Raw genomic sequence first — 13554 nt, 5'->3', positions numbered from 1 at the left:
TGCATTTCTTAATGGTGATCTTTAGGAAGAAGTTTATATGGTCTAATCTCCTGGGTTTCTCACATCTATTTCTCTTGCATATGTCTGTCATCTTCGCTGTTATCTTTATAAACTGAAGCAGTTTTCTCGCGTATGGTCTTAGCACTTTATTAAGGCCATGCATCAATTTGATTTCCATCAGAGTTCTGTTGACCACCCATTTTTCTTGCGACACTCCTAAGATAAAACTATTGATTGTTTATGTGGATGAAATTGTTCTTAATAGAGACGATGATAGCATTATCGAGGCAAAAACTTATTTATGATGTCAAGGACCTTGGGCATCTTCACTATTTTTTGGGTATTGAGGTTGCGCGCGGTCCCCTTCTGGTATATTTATTTTTCTGGGTAAGTATGTTCTTGATTTACTCAGTGACTTTAGTTAGCTTGGTTCTCGTTTCATTAATACTCTTATTGAGCAGAATCACAGGTTGGTTGATTTTGAAGGGGAGTGTTTGTCGAATATTAACTAGTATCAACGTCTCATGGGAAAATTGATCTACCTGTCTATGACTCGCCCTGACATTGCCTATGTTGTTAGCGTTGTAAGTCAATTTATGCACTCGCCTCGAACATCTCATCTTACTGTTGTTTATCGTATTCTTAGATATCTTAAAGGATGTTCTAGTCAATGTATTTTGTTTAGTAATTATGGTCATCTTCTCGTTGAGGCATGGACAAATGCAGATCATGTTGGTTCAGTGACTGATAAACGGTCTACTTTTAAGTATTGTACTAAAATTGGTGGCAACATGGTAACTTGGTGCAGTAAAAAGTAGGATGTAGTTTCTCGGTCCAGTGTTGAGTCAAAATACAGAGTTATGATACTTGGAGTGTGTGAGTTGTTTTGGCTCAATATCTTACTAACTGATTTGTGTCTTCCTGTGACAACCCCTTTATTACTATATTGTGATAATAAATTAGCTATTAACATAGTAGCAAATCTGGTTCAACATGACAGAATGAAACATATCGAAGTTGATCGTCATTTCATTAGAGAAAAGATTATTTCTGGGCCGATTTGTATTCCTTTTGTTCCTATATCTCAACAACTCATTGATATTCTTACTAAAGGTGTTAGCAAAACTGCCTTTGAAGGTGTCTTGTCCAAGTTGGGCGTTGTTGATATCCACATACCAACTTGAGGGGGAGTGTTGAATAAGTCTGTTTCTATTAGGTTTTTTAGTCTATGCGTCCTTTTAGTCTTTTCCTCTTCTCAGACTATGTAATCATTTTAATGCCTAATTAGGTCTAATTAATTCAATTTTAACTTTTCTCTCTCAATTTTAACTGCTATAATATTAATGATGATTTGAGAATTTGAGGATTATATTACTCTAAGATAGTAAGTACTTGTTTATACAAATGTTCCATAAATTGTTTTTAGTGTTATTTTGAAATTTTATATTTCTCTAACTATCTCAAAATTTTCAATTTACATGCAGGGTTCAGTTATACTTTATGGTAAGGAAATATTACTCATCATGAGTACATTCAAGTAAAACTGACCATTACTTTATTTGATGAATCTATATGGATAAAAATTTGCATATTTCAAATCCACAGGTTGGAAAAGGACGAGATGTTGGGCTGAATCAGATTGCGTTATTTGAGGGAAAAGTAGTTGGTGGCAATGGTGAACAAGTTCTTAGTAGGGACATTTATAGACTCTGGCAGCTCTTAAAAGTTATTTCTAGTTTACCTATGTGAAAGGTCTATTTTCTTTATGCCTTTAAAATAGTCCTCAATATAGGACCTATAATATTATCTCCTTCAAGCAAGTATGATTCCTTAAAACTAATTTTCTTTGTGTTTTTGTTGTGTTTCTTTGGTCCTTAGAATATTAGAAGGAGGAGATGCAATAGTTCCTCTCATTCTCGACTCAGACCCAGTTGATAGAAAAAGTGGGTGCTTATGTGGTTTGAGCTCAAACCCACAAATACAATTGAGGGGAAGCCATTGTCGTAGGTTTTCCCATTAATTTGTTGTAATTTTGTTGAGTCTTCAATTGGATCTCACACATTCTTTTTAATAAAAAAAAAATTATTACATTGAAATGGATAATAGAAAAGATAATACAACCAAAAAGTATAATGAAACTTCATCTTCAGATAGTTCAGATTATCTGAATTTGGTCCCATTTTATTGAAAATCAATTGTGTTTTTCTTTTTTCAGATTAGAATATCAAACCTGGTCATCATCATTTTCTTGAAGAATGGTGACGTTGAATTCATGAAGATGGTTCCAACCAAGCCCATTTTCTCAACCATTTGCTAGTATTACACACATATGTGCTGCACAATTTGTACTATTTACCTATTGAAAATATTTTTTTATTGATAAATAATAATAAAAAATGACAGTCATTGACTATCGTATATGGTGTGTAGTCGTAATTAATTGCTTGTCAAAGATAGTCATTTTTTCCGACTGTTTTGTTCCATCGCAATTAAATAACTTCTCCTTTGAAAACGACTACTCTTGCGACAGTAAGAGCAGTCGTTTTTTGAGCATTATGACTTAGTGAATAATGCTGAAGTGACCTCAACAGTGTACCTCATATGGCACATCTTAACGTGCAAATGTGTAGAAACCATATATGTTTTTCATTGAGATACAAGTCAAAAAGCATCTACGGTTCTTACACACTTTCATGTCAGGATATACGATATGATGTACAATCTTGAGGTCACTCCAGCACGACTCTTATGAAAATTTCTATTAATACTTTCTCTAACCCAAAGCACATCGTTTCCTTCATTCATGCTTATGCTCTTCATCATTGGCTTTGTCCTCTGTGGTATCCGTGGCTTTTAAAGCTTTTACTATAACAATAGTAGATTCTTCTGCTTCACTCTTCTTTCCTCTTATAGTAATTGCGGCCCCTTTAATGTGAAAAGTTTTACCCTCTGGCGTTGTGTAAAGTTTTCTTCTTCTACTCCATCTACCTGAATAGCCCATATCAAATTAAAAATGAGAATGACCAAAATAATATGGAAGTGACTCGATATTTGAACTCAAAATGGGTTGATACACTGAGTGAACTCTTGAACCGGGCCATATCACAACAAATTTGTTTGAACTATAATGTATTATATATGGGTCCCGTTCGGCGCCCTACAACATAACAAACAATTTGACAAACATTTTGGAGCCGTCGGATATATAGAGATTGGACGGACGAGATTCACTTAAACACGTTCTAACGTATAATTTAAAAATTTTAAGTTAATTACAGCGCCATCCTTCTACTTTCCATTAATTAGTGCCTCCTCCCTCTCTCTTTAAAAAAAAAAAAAAAAAACAGAGTGAGAACTCTCTCATTCTCTCTCTTGACAGAACTCGATAGAACCCTCTCTCAAACCTTCTCACCTGAACAAAAATGGTGCTTGGATGGGCAATAGCTATGAGGAGATAATCAGTAGCCCAATGAATGGCCACCCTTGCGTTCTGTAACTCGCATTTCATCAACCCACCAAACTCAATCACACTCCATGAAAGCATAGTGGTTGTGAAAGCCATTGGAAACCCATAGTGGTTGTGAAAGCCATTGGAAACCCAAACTTCACATTGTCCCCTGCATCATAATACCCTCTTATTTTGAGAGAGAGGGTTTCAGTTCGATCAAGAATGAGATCGTGAGAGAGTGTGAAAGAGAGTGAAATCGGACGGACGATTGAGAATGAGAGAGTGAAAGAGAGTGAGAGAGAGGGTTCTATCGTAATCTATCAAGTTCTGTCGAGAGTGAGAGGGTTTGAAGGAGAGAGAGAGAATGAGAGTCTCACTCTCTATTTTTTTTTTTAATGAGAGAGGGAGGTAACACTAAATAATTGAAAGTAGAATGATGGCGCTGTAATTAATTGAAAACGTATAAGTTATACGTTAAATCGAGGAGATTGACTCTTGTCCGGTCAATCTCCTCATATTCGACGGCTTAAAAATGTTTGCCAAAATGTTTGTCAAAATGTTTTGTGCCGAACATTTCCCATTATATATATATATATGGGTAGCGTTCAAGGGCAAACTTTTTGGCAAAACATTTTTCAAAACATGGGTTAGAGGTTTTGGAATGGGCTGATTTTTGGTGAGGATGATCTCTACGGTGAGGAGATCATCCTCACCAAAAATCAGCCCATTTCAAAACTTCTAACCCATGTTTACCAGTTGAAAAATCGTGGACCGTCCATTTTTTGTAAACTATTTTAGATAGGGTTAGAAGTTTTGGAATGAGCTGATTTTTGGTGAGGATGATCTCCTCACCGTAGAGATCATCCTCAGTAAAAATCAGCCCATTCCAAAACTTCTAACTCATGTTTTGAAAAATGTTTTGCCAAAAAGTTTGCTAAAAAGTTTGCCATTGAACGCCCCCCTATATATATGGGTAGCGTTCAATGGCTAACTTTTTGGCAAAACATTTTTCAAAACATGAGTTAGAAGTTTTGGAATGGGCTGATTTTTGGTGATGATGATCTCCTCACCGTAGAGATCATCCTCACCAAAAATCAGCCCATTCCAAAACTTCTAACTCATGTTTTGAAAAATGTTTTGCCAAAAAGTTGGCCATTGAACGCTACCCATATATGTATGTATATTTAATGTTTTATAGTTGGCTTGAAAATTTAATATTTCAAAAATATTTGAGAAACACTTCCCTTACCAAGTTAGCAAGGAAATTTTGATGGCCACCCACCCTTGTGGCATCCAAAATATGATTGGTATCCATAGAAATGTAGAGCTCTAAATTTCAAGAACTTTGAAAAATAAGTTATAAAATAGTTTTTTACCAGTTGGTTTTTAATTTTTAAATTCAAAAGTTTCGGTGACCGTCCATTTTCAAAATCTTGGATAAAAATCGCATTACCTTGCGGCATGATCAAATTGGGTATGGGTATCATCTCTCTCTCTCAGTCACTCCTCGATCGACCTCTCATGCCTGCTGCATCACCTCATGCGACAAGCCAGGAACTCTTCGAGTAGCAATCCCATCTTGGATTTCTCCAAAATCTTAAGATTCCAAATTCTCAGTGAGGAAGAAAGATTGTTCGAAAAAAAAAAATTATATTCTTTCTTTCGATCGATTTCAGAACCGGAGTTCAAATCTTTCGTGTTCGACAATGGGAAGGGGGAAATTCATGGGAAAACCTATGGTTCGAAGGCACTTCTCAACTCCCGAAGAGATGCGTAAGATCTCTCTCTCTCTCTCTCTCTCATTGTTTCTTCGATTGAGATTTTTAGGTTTTTCTTGTTTAATTTGAGTTCTGGTGTACTTTTAGATCTAAACTGATGACTGTTTTTTAATTCTGTTAATCTTTTTTTTAATTCTATTGAAGTAATCTGTGTTGAACAAAATATTCAAACTCAACAACCTTGAATTAAATTATCATCTGAATCATCTAGGAATCAAGAAATTCTATGCAACTTTAACAATTGGGATTTGATTTAATATGGAAATTAGGAATCCAATAGACTTCTTACTAAGATGTACTCATGTATTAGACCTATGTTAACTGGTTCATTCGGTTCACTCGGTTTGAATTCGGGTCTGCAGTTCACGGTTTGTAGGGGGTAGGCAGAGATAATTTGTTTCTTGGTCCATTTAGGTTCAATTCGCTAGTTTTGTTTGCTTGTTCATATATATGTATATATACTGTTTAATAAATAGAAATCTGTCCAACCGATTGAATTGGGTTCCGACTAGTTGAGCAAAATTTCCGTTTGGTTATTGGTCTGGTTTTTATAACCTTGTGTATGACTATGTATATATTACATAGGTAACATATGTTAGGTATTATCCCTAGCTTATTATGTGATAATGCGAGTCACACAAGTTCAACACACTATCGGGATTTGTAAATCACATGAGAAACTCATTACTATGACCTGGCACTAAGTGTGTGTTGGAAAGAAAAGAAATATATGTTTTTAGCATACGCTAATTCCTTATTATTTTATTGCCTGAATTTTATGTCGTGGCTTTTCATTTTTCTGAATGTTTAGTATTATAATTAAATCATAGTATGTGGAATCCTCATTTGATTTGCATCTTTAAGTTGTAGTTTGCAGTTGAGATTCAGAATTCTAATTTGGTAAAACCAAAGAATGTGAAAGCTAGAGATGTTGATGTAAGTTGGTGATATAATACAAAATATTTTGGTTGCTTGGATATGTTCTTGTTTTGCAGTTTACATGATCTTGTCAATTTCTCGAAACATACTACCTAAATTTCAGCACAAATGGTACCAAGATGACAATATAAAGATTATCATTTAAGGAATAGTTTCCATAAGATAGTGCTACAATTCATCTCTCCCAATAAATTCAAATTTTATTTTGCACTACCTATGTAACGAAGACATTAAGTTATCTGCTATTGAGAATCACATTAATTTGTTTTCTTGATATCATTATAGTTCTTAAATGTGTTGGTGATTTGGTTCACCTTTTAGCTACTTCTATCTCTCAAATAAATGGAATTGTCATCTTGACCAATGGCATTGTCATCTTTGCACAGTCAGTTTGTTGTAATGCTGCTTCAAGACAATGTGTCGACCGTGGGCTCCTCTCAACCAAGTTTAGAAATTGGTGGGGGCGAGGGAGAGGTTGATACCTTTTTAGATGGATTGGTTATTGATTGAAAATTGATGCTGAATCTCCATTGGCAATTGTTATTCCCAGTAGAAGCTCTAGCTTCTCCATGATATTGCGGGATGGTGATATATCTTGGTCAGCTTTCCTAGACAGAGTCAAACATTCCAAGTATTCACTTATTTGTGTGTTTGCTTTCTCTTTCTCCATTTGCATCTATAGATATGTTCAGACGTTATTTGCTTCGAATTATCCATCGCATTACATAATTTTTCCTTCACACTTTATTTTATAATTAACACTCAACAGCTTGACTACACACAGTTTGAATTATCCATCATCTCACATAATTTGGCTTTCACACTTTATTTTACAATTAACACTCAACAGCATGATTACACAGTTTGAGAGACTATTGTTTAAAGGATAAGACATGAAAAAAGTAAGAGAATCAAGATAGGAAATTGTTGCAAACATTTGCGGGGGTTAATTACCCAGTAACTATATATAATATATCGTTGTACGAAAACCAAAGGTAGAACAATGCTACTTTATGCGAGACGTACTTCATGAGGCACAACTAAAACGGGAGTTCATTATCCCAAAAAATTTGGGTCAGCTGAATGAGTGTCGTTCCTCCATTAATCTTTATCTAAAGCCATGTCTTTTCTATTAGCAACTTCATATGAATTTTTCTATAATTTTGGTACTTCTCCAAAGCTTGGATTCATCTTCCTTGTCTTATATAACGGAAAAGAAGAGCTACTAAGTATGTATTAATAATAAATAAAAAGAAGGATGGCTGCATGAATAAATTCTGGTTCCTCTCAAGATTGGGTTGCTAATAAATGATTTGAGCATATGATGGGCAATTTTTCACTTAATTGGTTCAAGAGTACAATATTCCAAGTGCACCTCCAATTAGTTGGCTGTAAAATTTATGACTAGATTATCAAACATGTTTTAATAGTTTTTCAAAGTTAGACAACGGAGAGAGCAAATAAATAATAAACTATTATCAAATAGAATTATTATTATAACAGAATAATATAGCCAAAGATTATCCTATTGCTATTCATGTTTCTCACTAAGTAGCAAGTATTAGCCTTGACATCATCGAATTGCAGCCAAGCTAATTAGCAATCTTCCGTGTCAAAATTGCAGGGGAGATGTTTTCATTGAAGTTGAACAACCCATAGAAGCATTCACTAACATTCTTTTCTCGTCTGGAACCACGGGTAATTTACAACATTGACCCGAAAGATTGAATGGAATGTTTTGGGTGATACCATTTCGGTTTTTGTCCTGACCGAAACATTACCCTGGAATGAGATTTTATACCTTGACCATATGCACCCTGTGGTTCTGAACTTCAGGTTCTTGCAACATTGGCTGCAAATGCATTAGCCAGCCACACATTGATTAATGAAAGTACTTAACCGTTTCTAAAGCAGATTGATCAATAATAGGAGAACCAAAAGCAATTCCATGGACACATGCGACTCCTCTAAAGGTTGCTGCTGATGCGTGGTGCCACATGGATATTCGTAAAGGTGATATTGTTGCTTGGCCCACTAATCTTGGTTGGCTGATGAGCGTTTGGCTAGTTTATGCTTCTCTATTGAAATAGGTGATTTGGGGATATAAATGAACATACCTTTATCTTTATTTGTTAAAATGGATGGTAACATAAAAAAGTTTTTGGTTTATGCAATTGCTGCTTATACATAATACCTACTCATTTGAGTACATTTGCTAATATTGACTAAAAGCTCAAGCAGGAAAAATTGGCAGCACACATCTATAATGGTCACCACATGCACATCTTTTGTATGTCAATTTTCAGTTTCTATATCACTATTGCCAAAACACATGCTCAAAATCCATGGGCTAACATGCCCCGTATTCATTTAAAACTCTAGGAAAATGTTAAATGCTTTAATCTCTGACACTGTAATTAATTAAATTCTTTTAATTCCTTCTGAAATTTGCCTAGGATGCTAAAGTTACGATGCTTGGTGAAAGAGTAATGAACTAATGCTGACATGTTTTGGACCTTTTATATTGATCAAGAAGTGGAGTGGTTCCATGCTTGAGGAGCTTTCGTTGTCCATGAAGTAAGCCTATGTCTTTTTTTTTTTTTTTAAATTTCTTTTTTGGGAATTCACATTTGTTTGGAGATTAGTTTCTATTATTCCTTCAGTTATATTATAAATGTCATCCGTTATTAACGTGTAGTGGTTCCTGTATTTTCTCTCCTATCAAAAAAGCAATTTAGCTTCTCTTGATAATAAAAAAATTCCTTAAATTTTTTCAAAACTTGTAGCTTTTAATCCACAAGTCAGCTTGTAGTAAAAGTGAATATGTTCGAGGGCTCGCATTAAGATCATTTAATCATATTCATTATTAAAATTATTTCTATGTAGCCATATATATTGTTTCAATTTAGAATTCTATAATACTTTTGAGAACTTCAAAGCTAGTAATGTAGTTATTTTAAGTTACCCACTAAGTATTTCTTTATTCTATTTTTTTTCCTTTGCTTCTTTAATCTTTATTCTTTCCTTGGTATTCCCAATTAAACGACAATGTTGAATATGTTTCAACTTTCAAGTATTGAATCTTCATAATTGCACTTTCATTATTATTTATGTTGGTGTTCTTCCCTTTGTTGTGGGTCCCAACATATGCTTTAGAATGCTAAAACCCAGAGAACATCTTTAGCTTATGAGGTGTAATAGTCATCTCAGATGGTATATACTCCCTACTTTACTGTTTCTACCAATGCATACCATTTTTTTTCTTAGTATTAACATACAGTGTTGTTTAAGGTTTTCTCCAAGGCTAGTCCTAAATAATAGTAGCTAGACAGCTTTTTCATAGTTAGTCTTTTATTCAATGTAGCTCAATACATGCTATGAATAAGAAGGTGTGGATTAAATACGATACTAGATAGTCCCTTATAAATTTGACAGATGCTTAACTTGAACTGGTTTAAGCCCCCATCTACACCAAACTTTTACTTGTAGTGGATTTTCTTTTAAAAGTATAAAAATATTGAAGTTGTACAAGTTCTTGTTGTATGGGTTAATTGCTTTGATGTTTTTTGTGCAACTATTCCTTTTGGTGGGTTCAAGATGAGTGGACATCATGAGGCTTTTGTTACTTGTTTTAGATCATTAAATTGCATTCACAATAAGAGAAGTACATGGGTAATCTTTGTTACTGTGTTCAAGTGGACCAATCCACAGTAGCTATCAAGGAACAATTTGGCAAGTTCAAAGAAGTTCTCCAGTCGGGATGCCATTGCCTTCCATGGTTTCTGTTGTTTTAATAATAATCCAAGATGGCTACACATGTTTGTTTTCAATAATTGTGGCTATTGTTTGCCATTATTTTGAGTATTGGTGATTAAAATCTAATGTACAATGTCGTGTTTACACGGTTGCAATCTTGTGCAATGTCATGGTGGTGTTGGTAGATAGGATGTTGATGGAGGGAACCAGACGACGACTCAACAGCACATACCACTACGTCATATTGCGCCAAAAACAACTGTTCAGGACAGTCGTTTTTCAAAAAAACGACTGCCGCTACAGTCGCAAATGGGGTCGTTTTGAAAGGAGTGGTTTTTTAATTGCGACTGTCCAAAACAGTCGGAAAAAACGACTGTCTTTGGCAGTAGGGAAAAACGACACTTAACAGTCGGGAAATACGACACTTAACAGTCGGGAAAAACGACTGTTTTTGACAATCGGGAAAAACGACAGTCGTTTATTTACAAATTCATCTCACTGACTATTGTTTTTTTTTTATTATTATTTATAAATTAAAAAAAAAAAAAATCAATATCTAAAAAGTGCAAATTGAAGACCAATGTAATAATGTTTTTATTAAAAAGAATGCGTGAGATCCAATTGAAGACCCAACAATGTCACAACAAATTAATGGCAAATTGAATTTCTCTACTGTTGTTGTTATAGTTTGAACTCTCTTTGCTGATCTGACAATTCTCTGGCTGCTCTTTCATAACTGTATTTTGATGACCCAGCAATCCTCCTCCAACTTCTTTGACACCGCATCCAGACATCATACCCACATCTTGGTCAAAGTCCAAGAAAATTGAATTAGACTTCTCGGCAGATGATGAGGACTCAACACTTGTCGATGTAAAAGGCTGTGAAGATACCACGGACACTGAAACAAAAAGATCCATAAAATATTACAAATAACAAGTAATAAATCAAGAAAATTAAGAAAATAAGGAGGGAAAAAGGATGGTAATACTAGAAAGAGAGTTGCAGACTACAAGACATCACAAGAAATTAAGAGATATACAGATGAGAAGTTACCTGGAGTAGTTTCATGGAAACTGCAAGGTGCAGGAGCATGTTACCATGCCGATCCGTCTTGTTTCATCTGCTTCAACTCTCTCAACAACCATTCAAACGCATCACAGTGTTTATGCTCCAAAGTAATATGAAGAACTGTTTTACCCGAAACTGTTACGTCTTGAATAGCTTCCGGACAAGCCAAGAGAATTATTAACATGCTATCGATTCTCCCTGTACTGGCCACCCAGTGGAGTGGGGTTCGGTGATCATCGGTACCTTTCAGCTTGCATAGGTTGGGCATATGTTGCACCAGTTTCTTGAGGATCTCCTCATCACCATTTGCTGCAACAAAGGGAATAGGGCTAACTCCACCCAATTATCTGAATTCTCTTCAATTGCTACTGCAAGTTCCTTAGGCAAATCTGGGTTAGATTCGATTAAGGAAATAAATTTAGCTTTGTTATTTGCATAAATGCCCTCCACCAACTCCTTAACTTTGGCCATCTTTTTGCTGTTTGTGACTTTGCAGGAGATATTTTTGATCATAATAAATTAGATTTATTTACATTTTCTTCCATTAGTTTTGATATTATTGGCAAAGAAAACAAATGTTCCTAGAAAGTCAGTTCTGACCCCACCAAGGAGAGGTATTATATATTGGATGGTTCCTTGTTGCTTCCCAAACTTCATAAAGAATTGTGATAAATTGACTTGAAAAAAACTACTCGAACGTACTTACTCCATTACTCTTTGGGCGTATCCTTCCAGTCATTTGTGTTGCTGAAGTTAAGTTTGAATGCACGATCAACTGGGCTTCTAAGTATGGTTACCACTGAAGTTCTCTCCTTTGGTAGCCTGGACTTCATGTTATAGTCGTCATGAGTAACCATCAATCTGCAATTTGGTTTTCTGCATACAAAACCAGAAAAACTATTTACAGCTCTTTATAAAAGCCAAATTAATCAAAGATCTATGGTTGAAGCAAAGCTTGACGGTGATGGTAAAACAATGTGCAAATTCGGAAATATTATTTGCATTGGCACAGTCAATCAGAGACCTTACCATACCATGTCCTACTTATTTAGAGCAAAAACAGTCAGCAAAGCATACAGATCGACGACTAGTTCAATAAAACAACAAAACAAATGCAGATCGACAAGGCTGTCATGAACCCCACCCCTCGCATCCAACAAATAAGATCTAAAAATACCACGTGGCATGGGCCCACTGACCCATTAATGTTTGGGTTCTCCTTTGGTGAGCTAACTCACAAAAAAGCACTTTGAAATTAGTTCCAACTTTTGACAACAAATTCTCGAATCAAACAACTAGAAATCACCAAACCAACTTATTTTGGCGTGGGTGGACTGAAATGTGGGCCTAACAATCTGAGTGGAAAAGTATGCCATGTGGAATTTTGAAATATGCGTGTGTGGTGGGGTCATGCACTGTATTGCAGTACAGTAGTACGCATTGGCCCAGTAAGCAGTTAAAATTTTAAAACTATGGGCCTTTTAGACCCATTGATTCATAATTTCCTACATATTTTTGTCCGACTAAGTTTTAGTTCATGAACCAAGCCAAGATCCAATTGAGGAGCTAAGTTCAAAGTAAAGGTTCCCAATTCTACGGTCCTGATTGAATCGACGTATGGTTCATCCTAACAAATTTATCTTTGGTCCCTCAAGTCTCAAACTATGTCTAAACCAAAGCCAAAAAAAACAAGAGAGAGAGAAAAAAAAGAGATGTGTACACTGAAATTATGTTTTAAGGGAATATTTTCCTTGTCCTTCTGATCTCCCAAGGATTCTTAGTCAGCGCATGATTAAAAAAAAATATATATTTAAAACATCAAAGGTAAGACATTAACATGTGGGATGAGCGGATTACCACACACACTTGGGCTCCAAAATGTGCGCTTTTAAACTTGTGAAATAGACTGTAAATGCAATACCACAATATCAGCTTAAAGCTGCCAGAACCATGAGAATTGTAATACTTAGAACTGAAATTGGTCACCCTGACCTTTGAGACAGCTTGAAGATCCTTGAGACACAATGCATTGCTGGGATCTACATTGACATACTCTTCTCCACAATTGTTCCTTGTCGACTAGAAACAGCAATGTAAACAATAATTTTTCTTATAATTGTATTTGTGTTCACTAGCAACCTTGATAATATATTGTTAGATAAGAGTATAAGAAATTGATTTACCTCATCAAGTTCATCAGAGAGAAGCGCCATACCATGAACATATGAGATTAATGAGTTTTGATCGAACTTAGTATCTGTTGAAGGGTTGCCAAGAAAATATCCCTGCACCAATTTTGGACACAATGATTTAGCTATTAATCATAAGGTAGAGAACCTTATCTCCTCTTCTCCTTCCAGTTTGTCTATGCAACACATGAAAACAGCTCAAATACTAAAGCTAACGCTTACTTCCTCACCTACATGTTTCAAACACGGCACACGTTTTAGAGGCTTGGTCACATTGATCAATTGATCCATGTCTTGGATTAGCAAGCTTAAAAAAATACCCTGATCAAATGTCCTAACAAGTAACAATCTAGTTATATTGATGATAGATTGC

The 13554-nt window shown here is 35.2% G+C and overlaps 2 long non-coding RNA genes across 6 annotated transcripts; one reads left to right on the top strand and one right to left on the bottom strand.

The window, feature by feature from the left end:
- The first annotated feature begins 4917 nt into the window (after nucleotides 1-4917).
- LOC147396639 (uncharacterized) lies at nucleotides 4918-8858 on the top strand. Of its 2 annotated transcripts, none has more exons than XR_015180718.1 (5): nucleotides 4918-5221; nucleotides 6552-6796; nucleotides 7790-7863; nucleotides 8002-8255; nucleotides 8622-8858. It is a non-coding gene; the product is annotated as an uncharacterized LOC147396639 (long non-coding RNA). The 2 variants fall into 2 exon arrangements; XR_015180717.1 differs by having other exon boundaries at nucleotides 8095-8255; nucleotides 8622-8853.
- A 1658-nt stretch (nucleotides 8859-10516) lies between these two features.
- Nucleotides 10517-11849, bottom strand: LOC147396638 (uncharacterized). 4 transcript variants are annotated; one of them, XR_015180357.1, is made up of 3 exons: nucleotides 11699-11849; nucleotides 10978-11360; nucleotides 10517-10822 (listed from the first exon to the last, which is right to left on the bottom strand). It is a non-coding gene; the product is annotated as an uncharacterized LOC147396638 (long non-coding RNA). The 4 variants fall into 4 exon arrangements; XR_015180358.1 differs by having other exon boundaries at nucleotides 11695-11831; XR_015180356.1 differs by having other exon boundaries at nucleotides 10519-10822; nucleotides 10978-11301; nucleotides 11695-11837.
- Between the last annotated feature and the right edge of the window lie 1705 nt (nucleotides 11850-13554).

This window comes from Akebia trifoliata, chromosome 8 (genome assembly GCF_017979445.1).
Source record: "Akebia trifoliata isolate Shusen 1 chromosome 8, ASM1797944v1, whole genome shotgun sequence".
Taxonomy (NCBI): domain Eukaryota; kingdom Viridiplantae; phylum Streptophyta; class Magnoliopsida; order Ranunculales; family Lardizabalaceae; genus Akebia; species Akebia trifoliata.
Note: the sequence above shows the minus strand (reverse complement) of the source record. Positions and strands in the feature narration are given on the sequence as shown.